This window comes from Sus scrofa, chromosome 2, assembly GCF_054392235.1.
Source record: "Sus scrofa isolate SSC_HxYL_T2T_F1_AM1 chromosome 2, Sscrofa_HxYL_maternal_Yorkshire_Landrace_v2.0, whole genome shotgun sequence".
Classification (NCBI taxonomy): Eukaryota; Metazoa; Chordata; class Mammalia; order Artiodactyla; family Suidae; genus Sus; species Sus scrofa.
The window spans coordinates 56,484,988-56,502,669 of NC_139384.1; positions in this window are offsets into that span (position 1 = coordinate 56,484,988).

The following is a 17,682-nucleotide window of genomic DNA, read 5'->3' on the forward strand; positions in this document are numbered from 1 at the left end:
AAACCCACTCCAAACGTCTTCTCCTTCGCGGAGAAGGCTGATTTGGCCTGAAGAAGCCCTGTGTGCACTGGCCCTAGCAACCCCCCCAGAGCCAGCTCGGGAGGGCCCCACCTAGGGCCTAGCTCCGAAACCGCACAAAACGCGCTGCTAGGAGCTGCATTCTGCAAAGGGAAACTGGGCTCGGGGAACAAACCTCAGCCCCGATGCGGCTTGGCTCAGGAGCGCAGCGCCTGCCTGGTTCTCACCTAGCCCTAGGCTCCCCATAGGGCCAGGGAGGGTCTGGGCTGCCTCTGGCTCCGTGGGCACTGCTGCTTGGCTGGTGGTCTCCGCCGCTGGAAACCCACTCCAAACGTCGTCTCCTTCGCGGAGAAGGCTGATTTGGCCTGAAGAAGCCCTGTGTGCACTGGCCCTAGCAACCCCCCCAGAGCCAGCTCGGGAGGGCCCCACCTAGGGCCTAGCTCCGAAACCGCACAAAACGCGCTGCTAGGAGCTGCATTCTGCAAAGGGAAACTGGGCTCGGGGAACAAACCTCAGCCCCGATGCGGCTTGGCTCAGGAGCGCAGCGCCTGCCTGGTTCTCACCTAGCCCTAGGCTCCCCATAGGGCCAGGGAGGGTCTGGGCTGCCTCTGGCTCCGTGGGCACTGCTGCTTGGCTGGTGGTCTCCGCCGCTGGAAACCCACTCCAAACGTCTTCTCCTTCGCGGAGAAGGCTGATTTGGCCTGAAGAAGCCCTGTGTGCACTGGCCCTAGCAACCCCCCCAGAGCCAGCTCGGGAGGGCCCCACCTAGGGCCTAGCTCCGAAACCGCACAAAACGCGCTGCTAGGAGCTGCATTCTGCAAAGGGAAACTGGGCTCGGGGAACAAACCTCAGCCCCGATGCGGCTTGGCTCAGGAGCGCAGCGCCTGCCTGGTTCTCACCTAGCCCTAGGCTCCCCATAGGGCCAGGGAGGGTCTGGGCTGCCTCTGGCTCCGTGGGCACTGCTGCTTGGCTGGTGGTCTCCGCCGCTGGAAACCCACTCCAAACGTCGTCTCCTTCGCGGAGAAGGCTGATTTGGCCTGAAGAAGCCCTGTGTGCACTGGCCCTAGCAACCCCCCCAGAGCCAGCTCGGGAGGGCCCCACCTAGGGCCTAGCTCCGAAACCGCACAAAACGCGCTGCTAGGAGCTGCATTCTGCAAAGGGAAACTGGGCTCGGGGAACAAACCTCAGCCCCGATGCGGCTTGGCTCAGGAGCGCAGCGCCTGCCTGGTTCTCACCTAGCCCTAGGCTCCCCATAGGGCCAGGGAGGGTCTGGGCTGCCTCTGGCTCCGTGGGCACTGCTGCTTGGCTGGTGGTCTCCGCCGCTGGAAACCCACTCCAAACGTCGTCTCCTTCGCGGAGAAGGCTGATTTGGCCTGAAGAAGCCCTGTGTGCACTGGCCCTAGCAACCCCCCCAGAGCCAGCTCGGGAGGGCCCCACCTAGGGCCTAGCTCCGAAACCGCACAAAACGCGCTGCTAGGAGCTGCATTCTGCAAAGGGAAACTGGGCTCGGGGAACAAACCTCAGCCCCGATGCGGCTTGGCTCAGGAGCGCAGCGCCTGCCTGCTTCTCACCTAGCCCTAGGCTCCCCATAGGGCCAAGGAGGGTCTGGGCTGCCTCTGGCTCCGTGGGCACTGCTGCTTGGCTGGTGGTCTCCGCCGCTGGAAACCAACTCCAAACGTCTTCTCCTTCGCGGAGAAGGCTGATTTGGCCTGAAGAAGCCCTGTGTGCACTGGCCCTAGCAACCCCCCCAGAGCCAGCTCGGGAGGGCCCCACCTAGGGCCTAGCTCCGAAACCGCACAAAACGCGCTGCTAGGAGCTGCATTCTGCAAAGGGAAACTGGGCTCGGGGAACAAACCTCAGCCCCGATGCGGCTTGGCTCAGGAGCGCAGCGCCTGCCTGGTTCTCACCTAGCCCTAGGCTCCCCATAGGGCCAGGGAGGGTCTGGGCTGCCTCTGGCTCCGTGGGCACTGCTGCTTGGCTGGTGGTCTCCGCCGCTGGAAACCCACTCCAAACGTCTTCTCCTTCGCGGAGAAGGCTGATTTGGCCTGAAGAAGCCCTGTGTGCACTGGCCCTAGCAACCCCCCCAGAGCCAGCTCGGGAGGGCCCCACCTAGGGCCTAGCTCCGAAACCGCACAAAACGCGCTGCTAGGAGCTGCATTCTGCACAGGGAAACTGGGCTCGGGGAACAAACCTCAGCCCCGATGCGGCTTGGCTCAGGAGCGCAGTGCCTGCCTGCTTCTCACCTAGCCCTAGGCTCCCCATAGGGCCAGGGAGGGTCTGGGCTGCCTCTGGCTCCGTGGGCACTGCTGCTTGGCTGGTGGTCTCCGCCGCTGGAAACCCACTCCAAACGTCGTCTCCTTCGCGGAGAAGGCTGATTTGGCCTGAAGAAGCCCTGTGTGCACTGGCCCTAGCAACCCCCCCAGAGCCAGCTCGGGAGGGCCCCACCTAGGGCCTAGCTCCGAAACCGCACAAAACGCGCTGCTAGGAGCTGCATTCTGCAAAGGGAAACTGGGCTCGGGGAACAAACCTCAGCCCCGATGCGGCTTGGCTCAGGAGCGCAGCGCCTGCCTGGTTCTCACCTAGCCCTAGGCTCCCCATAGGGCCAGGGAGGGTCTGGGCTGCCTCTGGCTCCGTGGGCACTGCTGCTTGGCTGGTGGTCTCCGCCGCTGGAAACCAACTCCAAACGTCTTCTCCTTCGCGGAGAAGGCTGATTTGGCCTGAAGAAGCCCTGTGTGCACTGGCCCTAGCAACCCCCCCAGAGCCAGCTCGGGAGGGCCCCACCTAGGGCCTAGCTCCGAAACCGCACAAAACGCGCTGCTAGGAGCTGCATTCTGCAAAGGGAAACTGGGCTCGGGGAACAAACCTCAGCCCCGATGCGGCTTGGCTCAGGAGCGCAGCGCCTGCCTGGTTCTCACCTAGCCCTAGGCTCCCCATAGGGCCAGGGAGGGTCTGGGCTGCCTCTGGCTCCGTGGGCACTGCTGCTTGGCTGGTGGTCTCCGCCGCTGGAAACCCACTCCAAACGTCGTCTCCTTCGCGGAGAAGGCTGATTTGGCCTGAAGAAGCCCTGTGTGCACTGGCCCTAGCAACCCCCCCAGAGCCAGCTCGGGAGGGCCCCACCTAGGGCCTAGCTCCGAAACCGCACAAAACGCGCTGCTAGGAGCTGCATTCTGCAAAGGGAAACTGGGCTCGGGGAACAAACCTCAGCCCCGATGCGGCTTGGCTCAGGAGCGCAGCGCCTGCCTGCTTCTCACCTAGCCCTAGGCTCCCCATAGGGCCAGGGAGGGTCTGGGCTGCCTCTGGCTCCGTGGGCACTGCTGCTTGGCTGGTGGTCTCCGCCGCTGGAAACCCACTCCAAACGTCTTCTCCTTCGCGGAGAAGGCTGATTTGGCCTGAAGAAGCCCTGTGTGCACTGGCCCTAGCAACCCCCCCAGAGCCAGCTCGGGAGGGCCCCACCTAGGGCCTAGCTCCGAAACCGCACAAAACGCGCTGCTAGGAGCTGCATTCTGCAAAGGGAAACTGGGCTCGGGGAACAAACCTCAGCCCCGATGCGGCTTGGCTCAGGAGCGCAGCGCCTGCCTGGTTCTCACCTAGCCCTAGGCTCCCCATAGGGCCAGGGAGGGTCTGGGCTGCCTCTGGCTCCGTGGGCACTGCTGCTTGGCTGGTGGTCTCCGCCGCTGGAAACCCACTCCAAACGTCGTCTCCTTCGCGGAGAAGGCTGATTTGGCCTGAAGAAGCCCTGTGTGCACTGGCCCTAGCAACCCCCCCAGAGCCAGCTCGGGAGGGCCCCACCTAGGGCCTAGCTCCGAAACCGCACAAAACGCGCTGCTAGGAGCTGCATTCTGCAAAGGGAAACTGGGCTCGGGGAACAAACCTCAGCCCCGATGCGGCTTGGCTCAGGAGCGCAGCGCCTGCCTGGTTCTCACCTAGCCCTAGGCTCCCCATAGGGCCAGGGAGGGTCTGGGCTGCCTCTGGCTCCGTGGGCACTGCTGCTTGGCTGGTGGTCTCCGCCGCTGGAAACCCACTCCAAACGTCTTCTCCTTCGCGGAGAAGGCTGATTTGGCCTGAAGAAGCCCTGTGTGCACTGGCCCTAGCAACCCCCCCAGAGCCAGCTCGGGAGGGCCCCACCTAGGGCCTAGCTCCGAAACCGCACAAAACGCGCTGCTAGGAGCTGCATTCTGCAAAGGGAAACTGGGCTCGGGGAACAAACCTCAGCCCCGATGCGGCTTGGCTCAGGAGCGCAGCGCCTGCCTGGTTCTCACCTAGCCCTAGGCTCCCCATAGGGCCAGGGAGGGTCTGGGCTGCCTCTGGCTCCGTGGGCACTGCTGCTTGGCTGGTGGTCTCCGCCGCTGGAAACCCACTCCAAACGTCTTCTCCTTCGCGGAGAAGGCTGATTTGGCCTGAAGAAGCCCTGTGTGCACTGGCCCTAGCAACCCCCCCAGAGCCAGCTCGGGAGGGCCCCACCTAGGGCCTAGCTCCGAAACCGCACAAAACGCGCTGCTAGGAGCTGCATTCTGCAAAGGGAAACTGGGCTCGGGGAACAAACCTCAGCCCCGATGCGGCTTGGCTCAGGAGCGCAGCGCCTGCCTGGTTCTCACCTAGCCCTAGGCTCCCCATAGGGCCAGGGAGGGTCTGGGCTGCCTCTGGCTCCGTGGGCACTGCTGCTTGGCTGGTGGTCTCCGCCGCTGGAAACCCACTCCAAACGTCGTCTCCTTCGCGGAGAAGGCTGATTTGGCCTGAAGAAGCCCTGTGTGCACTGGCCCTAGCAACCCCCCCAGAGCCAGCTCGGGAGGGCCCCACCTAGGGCCTAGCTCCGAAACCGCACAAAACGCGCTGCTAGGAGCTGCATTCTGCAAAGGGAAACTGGGCTCGGGGAACAAACCTCAGCCCCGATGCGGCTTGGCTCAGGAGCGCAGCGCCTGCCTGGTTCTCACCTAGCCCTAGGCTCCCCATAGGGCCAGGGAGGGTCTGGGCTGCCTCTGGCTCCGTGGGCACTGCTGCTTGGCTGGTGGTCTCCGCCGCTGGAAACCTACTCCAAACGTCTTCTCCTTCGCGGAGAAGGCTGATTTGGCCTGAAGAAGCCCTGTGTGCACTGGCCCTAGCAACCCCCCCAGAGCCAGCTCGGGAGGGCCCCACCTAGGGCCTAGCTCCGAAACCGCACAAAACGCGCTGCTAGGAGCTGCATTCTGCAAAGGGAAACTGGGCTCGGGGAACAAACCTCAGCCCCGATGCGGCTTGGCTCAGGAGCGCAGCGCCTGCCTGGTTCTCACCTAGCCCTAGGCTCCCCATAGGGCCAGGGAGGGTCTGGGCTGCCTCTGGCTCCGTGGGCACTGCTGCTTGGCTGGTGGTCTCCGCCGCTGGAAACCCACTCCAAACGTCTTCTCCTTCGCGGAGAAGGCTGATTTGGCCTGAAGAAGCCCTGTGTGCACTGGCCCTAGCAACCCCCCCAGAGCCAGCTCGGGAGGGCCCCACCTAGGGCCTAGCTCCGAAACCGCACAAAACGCGCTGCTAGGAGCTGCATTCTGCAAAGGGAAACTGGGCTCGGGGAACAAACCTCAGCCCCGATGCGGCTTGGCTCAGGAGCGCAGCGCCTGCCTGGTTCTCACCTAGCCCTAGGCTCCCCATAGGGCCAGGGAGGGTCTGGGCTGCCTCTGGCTCCGTGGGCACTGCTGCTTGGCTGGTGGTCTCCGCCGCTGGAAACCCACTCCAAACGTCGTCTCCTTCGCGGAGAAGGCTGATTTGGCCTGAAGAAGCCCTGTGTGCACTGGCCCTAGCAACCCCCCCAGAGCCAGCTCGGGAGGGCCCCACCTAGGGCCTAGCTCCGAAACCGCACAAAACGCGCTGCTAGGAGCTGCATTCTGCAAAGGGAAACTGGGCTCGGGGAACAAACCTCAGCCCCGATGCGGCTTGGCTCAGGAGCGCAGCGCCTGCCTGCTTCTCACCTAGCCCTAGGCTCCCCATAGGGCCAGGGAGGGTCTGGGCTGCCTCTGGCTCCGTGGGCACTGCTGCTTGGCTGGTGGTCTCCGCCGCTGGAAACCAACTCCAAACGTCTTCTCCTTCGCGGAGAAGGCTGATTTGGCCTGAAGAAGCCCTGTGTGCACTGGCCCTAGCAACCCCCCCAGAGCCAGCTCGGGAGGGCCCCACCTAGGGCCTAGCTCCGAAACCGCACAAAACGCGCTGCTAGGAGCTGCATTCTGCAAAGGGAAACTGGGCTCGGGGAACAAACCTCAGCCCCGATGCGGCTTGGCTCAGGAGCGCAGCGCCTGCCTGGTTCTCACCTAGCCCTAGGCTCCCCATAGGGCCAGGGAGGGTCTGGGCTGCCTCTGGCTCCGTGGGCACTGCTGCTTGGCTGGTGGTCTCCGCCGCTGGAAACCCACTCCAAACGTCGTCTCCTTCGCGGAGAAGGCTGATTTGGCCTGAAGAAGCCCTGTGTGCACTGGCCCTAGCAACCCCCCCAGAGCCAGCTCGGGAGGGCCCCACCTAGGGCCTAGCTCCGAAACCGCACAAAACGCGCTGCTAGGAGCTGCATTCTGCAAAGGGAAACTGGGCTCGGGGAACAAACCTCAGCCCCGATGCGGCTTGGCTCAGGAGCGCAGCGCCTGCCTGCTTCTCACCTAGCCCTAGGCTCCCCATAGGGCCAGGGAGGGTCTGGGCTGCCTCTGGCTCCGTGGGCACTGCTGCTTGGCTGGTGGTCTCCGCCGCTGGAAACCCACTCCAAACGTCGTCTCCTTCGCGGAGAAGGCTGATTTGGCCTGAAGAAGCCCTGTGTGCACTGGCCCTAGCAACCCCCCCAGAGCCAGCTCGGGAGGGCCCCACCTAGGGCCTAGCTCCGAAACCGCACAAAACGCGCTGCTAGGAGCTGCATTCTGCAAAGGGAAACTGGGCTCGGGGAACAAACCTCAGCCCCGATGCGGCTTGGCTCAGGAGCGCAGCGCCTGCCTGGTTCTCACCTAGCCCTAGGCTGCCCATAGGGCCAGGGAGGGTCTGGGCTGCCTCTGGCTCCGTGGGAACTGCTGCTTGGCTGGTGGTCTCCGCCGCTGGAAACCAACTCCAAACGTCGTCTCCTTCGCGGAGAAGGCTGATTTGGCCTGAAGAAGCCCTGTGTGCACTGGCCCTAGCAACCCCCCCAGAGCCAGCTCGGGAGGGCCCCACCTAGGGCCTAGCTCCGAAACCGCACAAAACGCGCTGCTAGGAGCTGCATTCTGCAAAGGGAAACTGGGCTCGGGGAACAAACCTCAGCCCCGATGCGGCTTGGCTCAGGAGCGCAGCGCCTGCCTGGTTCTCACCTAGCCCTAGGCTCCCCATAGGGCCAGGGAGGGTCTGGGCTGCCTCTGGCTCCGTGGGCACTGCTGCTTGGCTGGTGGTCTCCGCCGCTGGAAACCAACTCCAAACGTCTTCTCCTTCGCGGAGAAGGCTGATTTGGCCTGAAGAAGCCCTGTGTGCACTGGCCCTAGCAACCCCCCCAGAGCCAGCTCGGGAGGGCCCCACCTAGGGCCTAGCTCCGAAACCGCACAAAACGCGCTGCTAGGAGCTGCATTCTGCAAAGGGAAACTGGGCTCGGGGAACAAACCTCAGCCCCGATGCGGCTTGGCTCAGGAGCGCAGCGCCTGCCTGGTTCTCACCTAGCCCTAGGCTCCCCATAGGGCCAGGGAGGGTCTGGGCTGCCTCTGGCTCCGTGGGCACTGCTGCTTGGCTGGTGGTCTCCGCCGCTGGAAACCCACTCCAAACGTCGTCTCCTTCGCGGAGAAGGCTGATTTGGCCTGAAGAAGCCCTGTGTGCACTGGCCCTAGCAACCCCCCCAGAGCCAGCTCGGGAGGGCCCCACCTAGGGCCTAGCTCCGAAACCGCACAAAACGCGCTGCTAGGAGCTGCATTCTGCAAAGGGAAACTGGGCTCGGGGAACAAACCTCAGCCCCGATGCGGCTTGGCTCAGGAGCGCAGCGCCTGCCTGGTTCTCACCTAGCCCTAGGCTCCCCATAGGGCCAGGGAGGGTCTGGGCTGCCTCTGGCTCCGTGGGCACTGCTGCTTGGCTGGTGGTCTCCGCCGCTGGAAACCCACTCCAAACGTCGTCTCCTTCGCAGAGAAGGCTGATTTGGCCTGAAGAAGCCCTGTGTGCACTGGCCCTAGCAACCCCCCCAGAGCCAGCTCGGGAGGGCCCCACCTAGGGCCTAGCTCCGAAACCGCACAAAACGCGCTGCTAGGAGCTGCATTCTGCAAAGGGAAACTGGGCTCGGGGAACAAACCTCAGCCCCGATGCGGCTTGGCTCAGGAGCGCAGCGCCTGCCTGCTTCTCACCTAGCCCTAGGCTCCCCATAGGGCCAGGGAGGGTCTGGGCTGCCTCTGGCTCCGTGGGCACTGCTGCTTGGCTGGTGGTCTCCGCCGCTGGAAACCAACTCCAAACGTCTTCTCCTTCGCGGAGAAGGCTGATTTGGCCTGAAGAAGCCCTGTGTGCACTGGCCCTAGCAACCCCCCCAGAGCCAGCTCGGGAGGGCCCCACCTAGGGCCTAGCTCCGAAACCGCACAAAACGCGCTGCTAGGAGCTGCATTCTGCAAAGGGAAACTGGGCTCGGGGAACAAACCTCAGCCCCGATGCGGCTTGGCTCAGGAGCGCAGCGCCTGCCTGGTTCTCACCTAGCCCTAGGCTGCCCATAGGGCCAGGGAGGGTCTGGGCTGCCTCTGGCTCCGTGGGCACTGCTGCTTGGCTGGTGGTCTCCGCCGCTGGAAACCCACTCCAAACGTCGTCTCCTTCGCGGAGAAGGCTGATTTGGCCTGAAGAAGCCCTGTGTGCACTGGCCCTAGCAACCCCCCCAGAGCCAGCTCGGGAGGGCCCCACCTAGGGCCTAGCTCCGAAACCGCACAAAACGCGCTGCTAGGAGCTGCATTCTGCAAAGGGAAACTGGGCTCGGGGAACAAACCTCAGCCCCGATGCGGCTTGGCTCAGGAGCGCAGCGCCTGCCTGCTTCTCACCTAGCCCTAGGCTCCCCATAGGGCCAGGGAGGGTCTGGGCTGCCTCTGGCTCCGTGGGCACTGCTGCTTGGCTGGTGGTCTCCGCCGCTGGAAACCCACTCCAAACGTCTTCTCCTTCGCGGAGAAGGCTGATTTGGCCTGAAGAAGCCCTGTGTGCACTGGCCCTAGCAACCCCCCCAGAGCCAGCTCGGGAGGGCCCCACCTAGGGCCTAGCTCCGAAACCGCACAAAACGCGCTGCTAGGAGCTGCATTCTGCAAAGGGAAACTGGGCTCGGGGAACAAACCTCAGCCCCGATGCGGCTTGGCTCAGGAGCGCAGCGCCTGCCTGGTTCTCACCTAGCCCTAGGCTCCCCATAGGGCCAGGGAGGGTCTGGGCTGCCTCTGGCTCCGTGGGCACTGCTGCTTGGCTGGTGGTCTCCGCCGCTGGAAACCCACTCCAAACGTCGTCTCCTTCGCGGAGAAGGCTGATTTGGCCTGAAGAAGCCCTGTGTGCACTGGCCCTAGCAACCCCCCCAGAGCCAGCTCGGGAGGGCCCCACCTAGGGCCTAGCTCCGAAACCGCACAAAACGCGCTGCTAGGAGCTGCATTCTGCAAAGGGAAACTGGGCTCGGGGAACAAACCTCAGCCCCGATGCGGCTTGGCTCAGGAGCGCAGCGCCTGCCTGCTTCTCACCTAGCCCTAGGCTCCCCATAGGGCCAGGGAGGGTCTGGGCTGCCTCTGGCTCCGTGGGCACTGCTGCTTGGCTGGTGGTCTCCGCCGCTGGAAACCCACTCCAAACGTCGTCTCCTTCGCGGAGAAGGCTGATTTGGCCTGAAGAAGCCCTGTGTGCACTGGCCCTAGCAACCCCCCCAGAGCCAGCTCGGGAGGGCCCCACCTAGGGCCTAGCTCCGAAACCGCACAAAACGCGCTGCTAGGAGCTGCATTCTGCAAAGGGAAACTGGGCTCGGGGAACAAACCTCAGCCCCGATGCGGCTTGGCTCAGGAGCGCAGCGCCTGCCTGGTTCTCACCTAGCCCTAGGCTCCCCATAGGGCCAGGGAGGGTCTGGGCTGCCTCTGGCTCCGTGGGCACTGCTGCTTGGCTGGTGGTCTCCGCCGCTGGAAACCAACTCCAAACGTCTTCTCCTTCGCGGAGAAGGCTGATTTGGCCTGAAGAAGCCCTGTGTGCACTGGCCCTAGCAACCCCCCCAGAGCCAGCTCGGGAGGGCCCCACCTAGGGCCTAGCTCCGAAACCGCACAAAACGCGCTGCTAGGAGCTGCATTCTGCAAAGGGAAACTGGGCTCGGGGAACAAACCTCAGCCCCGATGCGGCTTGGCTCAGGAGCGCAGCGCCTGCCTGGTTCTCACCTAGCCCTAGGCTCCCCATAGGGCCAGGGAGGGTCTGGGCTGCCTCTGGCTCCGTGGGCACTGCTGCTTGGCTGGTGGTCTCCGCCGCTGGAAACCCACTCCAAACGTCGTCTCCTTCGCGGAGAAGGCTGATTTGGCCTGAAGAAGCCCTGTGTGCACTGGCCCTAGCAACCCCCCCAGAGCCAGCTCGGGAGGGCCCCACCTAGGGCCTAGCTCCGAAACCGCACAAAACGCGCTGCTAGGAGCTGCATTCTGCAAAGGGAAACTGGGCTCGGGGAACAAACCTCAGCCCCGATGCGGCTTGGCTCAGGAGCGCAGCGCCTGCCTGCTTCTCACCTAGCCCTAGGCTCCCCATAGGGCCAAGGAGGGTCTGGGCTGCCTCTGGCTCCGTGGGCACTGCTGCTTGGCTGGTGGTCTCCGCCGCTGGAAACCAACTCCAAACGTCTTCTCCTTCGCGGAGAAGGCTGATTTGGCCTGAAGAAGCCCTGTGTGCACTGGCCCTAGCAACCCCCCCAGAGCCAGCTCGGGAGGGCCCCACCTAGGGCCTAGCTCCGAAACCGCACAAAACGCGCTGCTAGGAGCTGCATTCTGCAAAGGGAAACTGGGCTCGGGGAACAAACCTCAGCCCCGATGCGGCTTGGCTCAGGAGCGCAGCGCCTGCCTGGTTCTCACCTAGCCCTAGGCTGCCCATAGGGCCAGGGAGGGTCTGGGCTGCCTCTGGCTCCGTGGGCACTGCTGCTTGGCTGGTGGTCTCCGCCGCTGGAAAGCCACTCCAAACGTCGTCTCCTTCGCGGAGAAGGCTGATTTGGCCTGAAGAAGCCCTGTGTGCACTGGCCCTAGCAACCCCCCCAGAGCCAGCTCGGGAGGGCCCCACCTAGGGCCTAGCTCCGAAACCGCACAAAACGCGCTGCTAGGAGCTGCATTCTGCAAAGGGAAACTGGGCTCGGGGAACAAACCTCAGCCCCGATGCGGCTTGGCTCAGGAGCGCAGCGCCTGCCTGGTTCTCACCTAGCCCTAGGCTGCCCATAGGGCCAGGGAGGGTCTGGGCTGCCTCTGGCTCCGTGGGCACTGCTGCTTGGCTGGTGGTCTCCGCCGCTGGAAACCCACTCCAAACGTCGTCTCCTTCGCGGAGAAGGCTGATTTGGCCTGAAGAAGCCCTGTGTGCACTGGCCCTAGCAACCCCCCCAGAGCCAGCTCGGGAGGGCCCCACCTAGGGCCTAGCTCCGAAACCGCACAAAACGCGCTGCTAGGAGCTGCATTCTGCAAAGGGAAACTGGGCTCGGGGAACAAACCTCAGCCCCGATGCGGCTTGGCTCAGGAGCGCAGCGCCTGCCTGGTTCTCACCTAGCCCTAGGCTGCCCATAGGGCCAGGGAGGGTCTGGGCTGCCTCTGGCTCCGTGGGCACTGCTGCTTGGCTGGTGGTCTCCGCCGCTGGAAACCCACTCCAAACGTCTTCTCCTTCGCGGAGAAGGCTGATTTGGCCTGAAGAAGCCCTGTGTGCACTGGCCCTAGCAACCCCCCCAGAGCCAGCTCGGGAGGGCCCCACCTAGGGCCTAGCTCCGAAACCGCACAAAACGCGCTGCTAGGAGCTGCATTCTGCAAAGGGAAACTGGGCTCGGGGAACAAACCTCAGCCCCGATGCGGCTTGGCTCAGGAGCGCAGCGCCTGCCTGGTTCTCACCTAGCCCTAGGCTCCCCATAGGGCCAGGGAGGGTCTGGGCTGCCTCTGGCTCCGTGGGCACTGCTGCTTGGCTGGTGGTCTCCGCCGCTGGAAACCCACTCCAAACGTCGTCTCCTTCGCGGAGAAGGCTGATTTGGCCTGAAGAAGCCCTGTGTGCACTGGCCCTAGCAACCCCCCCAGAGCCAGCTCGGGAGGGCCCCACCTAGGGCCTAGCTCCGAAACCGCACAAAACGCGCTGCTAGGAGCTGCATTCTGCAAAGGGAAACTGGGCTCGGGGAACAAACCTCAGCCCCGATGCGGCTTGGCTCAGGAGCGCAGCGCCTGCCTGCTTCTCACCTAGCCCTAGGCTCCCCATAGGGCCAAGGAGGGTCTGGGCTGCCTCTGGCTCCGTGGGCACTGCTGCTTGGCTGGTGGTCTCCGCCGCTGGAAACCAACTCCAAACGTCTTCTCCTTCGCGGAGAAGGCTGATTTGGCCTGAAGAAGCCCTGTGTGCACTGGCCCTAGCAACCCCCCCAGAGCCAGCTCGGGAGGGCCCCACCTAGGGCCTAGCTCCGAAACCGCACAAAACGCGCTGCTAGGAGCTGCATTCTGCAAAGGGAAACTGGGCTCGGGGAACAAACCTCAGCCCCGATGCGGCTTGGCTCAGGAGCGCAGCGCCTGCCTGGTTCTCACCTAGCCCTAGGCTGCCCATAGGGCCAGGGAGGGTCTGGGCTGCCTCTGGCTCCGTGGGCACTGCTGCTTGGCTGGTGGTCTCCGCCGCTGGAAAGCCACTCCAAACGTCGTCTCCTTCGCGGAGAAGGCTGATTTGGCCTGAAGAAGCCCTGTGTGCACTGGCCCTAGCAACCCCCCCAGAGCCAGCTCGGGAGGGCCCCACCTAGGGCCTAGCTCCGAAACCGCACAAAACGCGCTGCTAGGAGCTGCATTCTGCAAAGGGAAACTGGGCTCGGGGAACAAACCTCAGCCCCGATGCGGCTTGGCTCAGGAGCGCAGCGCCTGCCTGGTTCTCACCTAGCCCTAGGCTGCCCATAGGGCCAGGGAGGGTCTGGGCTGCCTCTGGCTCCGTGGGCACTGCTGCTTGGCTGGTGGTCTCCGCCGCTGGAAACCCACTCCAAACGTCGTCTCCTTCGCGGAGAAGGCTGATTTGGCCTGAAGAAGCCCTGTGTGCACTGGCCCTAGCAACCCCCCCAGAGCCAGCTCGGGAGGGCCCCACCTAGGGCCTAGCTCCGAAACCGCACAAAACGCGCTGCTAGGAGCTGCATTCTGCAAAGGGAAACTGGGCTCGGGGAACAAACCTCAGCCCCGATGCGGCTTGGCTCAGGAGCGCAGCGCCTGCCTGGTTCTCACCTAGCCCTAGGCTGCCCATAGGGCCAGGGAGGGTCTGGGCTGCCTCTGGCTCCGTGGGCACTGCTGCTTGGCTGGTGGTCTCCGCCGCTGGAAACCCACTCCAAACGTCTTCTCCTTCGCGGAGAAGGCTGATTTGGCCTGAAGAAGCCCTGTGTGCACTGGCCCTAGCAACCCCCCCAGAGCCAGCTCGGGAGGGCCCCACCTAGGGCCTAGCTCCGAAACCGCACAAAACGCGCTGCTAGGAGCTGCATTCTGCAAAGGGAAACTGGGCTCGGGGAACAAACCTCAGCCCCGATGCGGCTTGGCTCAGGAGCGCAGCGCCTGCCTGGTTCTCACCTAGCCCTAGGCTCCCCATAGGGCCAGGGAGGGTCTGGGCTGCCTCTGGCTCCGTGGGCACTGCTGCTTGGCTGGTGGTCTCCGCCGCTGGAAACCCACTCCAAACGTCTTCTCCTTCGCGGAGAAGGCTGATTTGGCCTGAAGAAGCCCTGTGTGCACTGGCCCTAGCAACCCCCCCAGAGCCAGCTCGGGAGGGCCCCACCTAGGGCCTAGCTCCGAAACCGCACAAAACGCGCTGCTAGGAGCTGCATTCTGCAAAGGGAAACTGGGCTCGGGGAACAAACCTCAGCCCCGATGCGGCTTGGCTCAGGAGCGCAGCGCCTGCCTGGTTCTCACCTAGCCCTAGGCTCCCCATAGGGCCAGGGAGGGTCTGGGCTGCCTCTGGCTCCGTGGGCACTGCTGCTTGGCTGGTGGTCTCCGCCGCTGGAAACCCACTCCAAACGTCGTCTCCTTCGCGGAGAAGGCTGATTTGGCCTGAAGAAGCCCTGTGTGCACTGGCCCTAGCAACCCCCCCAGAGCCAGCTCGGGAGGGCCCCACCTAGGGCCTAGCTCCGAAACCGCACAAAACGCGCTGCTAGGAGCTGCATTCTGCAAAGGGAAACTGGGCTCGGGGAACAAACCTCAGCCCCGATGCGGCTTGGCTCAGGAGCGCAGCGCCTGCCTGCTTCTCACCTAGCCCTAGGCTCCCCATAGGGCCAAGGAGGGTCTGGGCTGCCTCTGGCTCCGTGGGCACTGCTGCTTGGCTGGTGGTCTCCGCCGCTGGAAACCAACTCCAAACGTCTTCTCCTTCGCGGAGAAGGCTGATTTGGCCTGAAGAAGCCCTGTGTGCACTGGCCCTAGCAACCCCCCCAGAGCCAGCTCGGGAGGGCCCCACCTAGGGCCTAGCTCCGAAACCGCACAAAACGCGCTGCTAGGAGCTGCATTCTGCAAAGGGAAACTGGGCTCGGGGAACAAACCTCAGCCCCGATGCGGCTTGGCTCAGGAGCGCAGCGCCTGCCTGGTTCTCACCTAGCCCTAGGCTGCCCATAGGGCCAGGGAGGGTCTGGGCTGCCTCTGGCTCCGTGGGCACTGCTGCTTGGCTGGTGGTCTCCGCCGCTGGAAACCCACTCCAAACGTCGTCTCCTTCGCGGAGAAGGCTGATTTGGCCTGAAGAAGCCCTGTGTGCACTGGCCCTAGCAACCCCCCCAGAGCCAGCTCGGGAGGGCCCCACCTAGGGCCTAGCTCCGAAACCGCACAAAACGCGCTGCTAGGAGCTGCATTCTGCAAAGGGAAACTGGGCTCGGGGAACAAACCTCAGCCCCGATGCGGCTTGGCTCAGGAGCGCAGCGCCTGCCTGGTTCTCACCTAGCCCTAGGCTGCCCATAGGGCCAGGGAGGGTCTGGGCTGCCTCTGGCTCCGTGGGCACTGCTGCTTGGCTGGTGGTCTCCGCCGCTGGAAACCCACTCCAAACGTCTTCTCCTTCGCGGAGAAGGCTGATTTGGCCTGAAGAAGCCCTGTGTGCACTGGCCCTAGCAACCCCCCCAGAGCCAGCTCGGGAGGGCCCCACCTAGGGCCTAGCTCCGAAACCGCACAAAACGCGCTGCTAGGAGCTGCATTCTGCAAAGGGAAACTGGGCTCGGGGAACAAACCTCAGCCCCGATGCGGCTTGGCTCAGGAGCGCAGCGCCTGCCTGGTTCTCACCTAGCCCTAGGCTCCCCATAGGGCCAGGGAGGGTCTGGGCTGCCTCTGGCTCCGTGGGCACTGCTGCTTGGCTGGTGGTCTCCGCCGCTGGAAACCCACTCCAAACGTCGTCTCCTTCGCGGAGAAGGCTGATTTGGCCTGAAGAAGCCCTGTGTGCACTGGCCCTAGCAACCCCCCCAGAGCCAGCTCGGGAGGGCCCCACCTAGGGCCTAGCTCCGAAACCGCACAAAACGCGCTGCTAGGAGCTGCATTCTGCAAAGGGAAACTGGGCTCGGGGAACAAACCTCAGCCCCGATGCGGCTTGGCTCAGGAGCGCAGCGCCTGCCTGGTTCTCACCTAGCCCTAGGCTGCCCATAGGGCCAGGGAGGGTCTGGGCTGCCTCTGGCTCCGTGGGCACTGCTGCTTGGCTGGTGGTCTCCGCCGCTGGAAACCCACTCCAAACGTCGTCTCCTTCGCGGAGAAGGCTGATTTGGCCTGAAGAAGCCCTGTGTGCACTGGCCCTAGCAACCCCCCCAGAGCCAGCTCGGGAGGGCCCCACCTAGGGCCTAGCTCCGAAACCGCACAAAACGCGCTGCTAGGAGCTGCATTCTGCAAAGGGAAACTGGGCTCGGGGAACAAACCTCAGCCCCGATGCGGCTTGGCTCAGGAGCGCAGCGCCTGCCTGCTTCTCACCTAGCCCTAGGCTGCCCATAGGGCCAGGGAGGGTCTGGGCTGCCTCTGGCTCCGTGGGCACTGCTGCTTGGCTGGTGGTCTCCGCCGCTGGAAACCCACTCCAAACGTCGTCTCCTTCGCGGAGAAGGCTGATTTGGCCTGAAGAAGCCCTGTGTGCACTGGCCCTAGCAACCCCCCCAGAGCCAGCTCGGGAGGGCCCCACCTAGGGCCTAGCTCCGAAACCGCACAAAACGCGCTGCTAGGAGCTGCATTCTGCAAAGGGAAACTGGGCTCGGGGAACAAACCTCAGCCCCGATGCGGCTTGGCTCAGGAGCGCAGCGCCTGCCTGGTTCTCACCTAGCCCTAGGCTCCCCATAGGGCCAGGGAGGGTCTGGGCTGCCTCTGGCTCCGTGGGCACTGCTGCTTGGCTGGTGGTCTCCGCCGCTGGAAACCCACTCCAAACGTCTTCTCCTTCGCGGAGAAGGCTGATTTGGCCTGAAGAAGCCCTGTGTGCACTGGCCCTAGCAACCCCCCCAGAGCCAGCTCGGGAGGGCCCCACCTAGGGCCTAGCTCCGAAACCGCACAAAACGCGCTGCTAGGAGCTGCATTCTGCAAAGGGAAACTGGGCTCGGGGAACAAACCTCAGCCCCGATGCGGCTTGGCTCAGGAGCGCAGCGCCTGCCTGGTTCTCACCTAGCCCTAGGCTCCCCATAGGGCCAGGGAGGGTCTGGGCTGCCTCTGGCTCCGTGGGCACTGCTGCTTGGCTGGTGGTCTCCGCCGCTGGAAACCCACTCCAAACGTCTTCTCCTTCGCGGAGAAGGCTGATTTGGCCTGAAGAAGCCCTGTGTGCACTGGCCCTAGCAACCCCCCCAGAGCCAGCTCGGGAGGGCCCCACCTAGGGCCTAGCTCCGAAACCGCACAAAACGCGCTGCTAGGAGCTGCATTCTGCAAAGGGAAACTGGGCTCGGGGAACAAACCTCAGCCCCGATGCGGCTTGGCTCAGGAGCGCAGCGCCTGCCTGGTTCTCACCTAGCCCTAGGCTCCCCATAGGGCCAGGGAGGGTCTGGGCTGCCTCTGGCTCCGTGGGCACTGCTGCTTGGCTGGTGGTCTCCGCCGCTGGAAACCCACTCCAAACGTCGTCTCCTTCGCGGAGAAGGCTGATTTGGCCTGAAGAAGCCCTGTGTGCACTGGCCCTAGCAACCCCCCCAGAGCCAGCTCGGGAGGGCCCCACCTAGGGCCTAGCTCCGAAACCGCACAAAACGCGCTGCTAGGAGCTGCATTCTGCAAAGGGAAACTGGGCTCGGGGAACAAACCTCAGCCCCGATGCGGCTTGGCTCAGGAGCGCAGCGCCTGCCTGGTTCTCACCTAGCCCTAGGCTCCCCATAGGGCCAAGGAGGGTCTGGGCTGCCTCTGGCTCCGTGGGCACTGCTGCTTGGCTGGTGGTCTCCGCCGCTGGAAACCCACTCCAAACGTCTTCTCCTTCGCGGAGAAGGCTGATTTGGCCTGAAGAAGCCCTGTGTGCACTGGCCCTAGCAACCCCCCCAGAGCCAGCTCGGGAGGGCCCCACCTAGGGCCTAGCTCCGAAACCGCACAAAACGCGCTGCTAGGAGCTGCATTCTGCAAAGGGAAACTGGGCTCGGGGAACAAACCTCAGCCCCGATGCGGC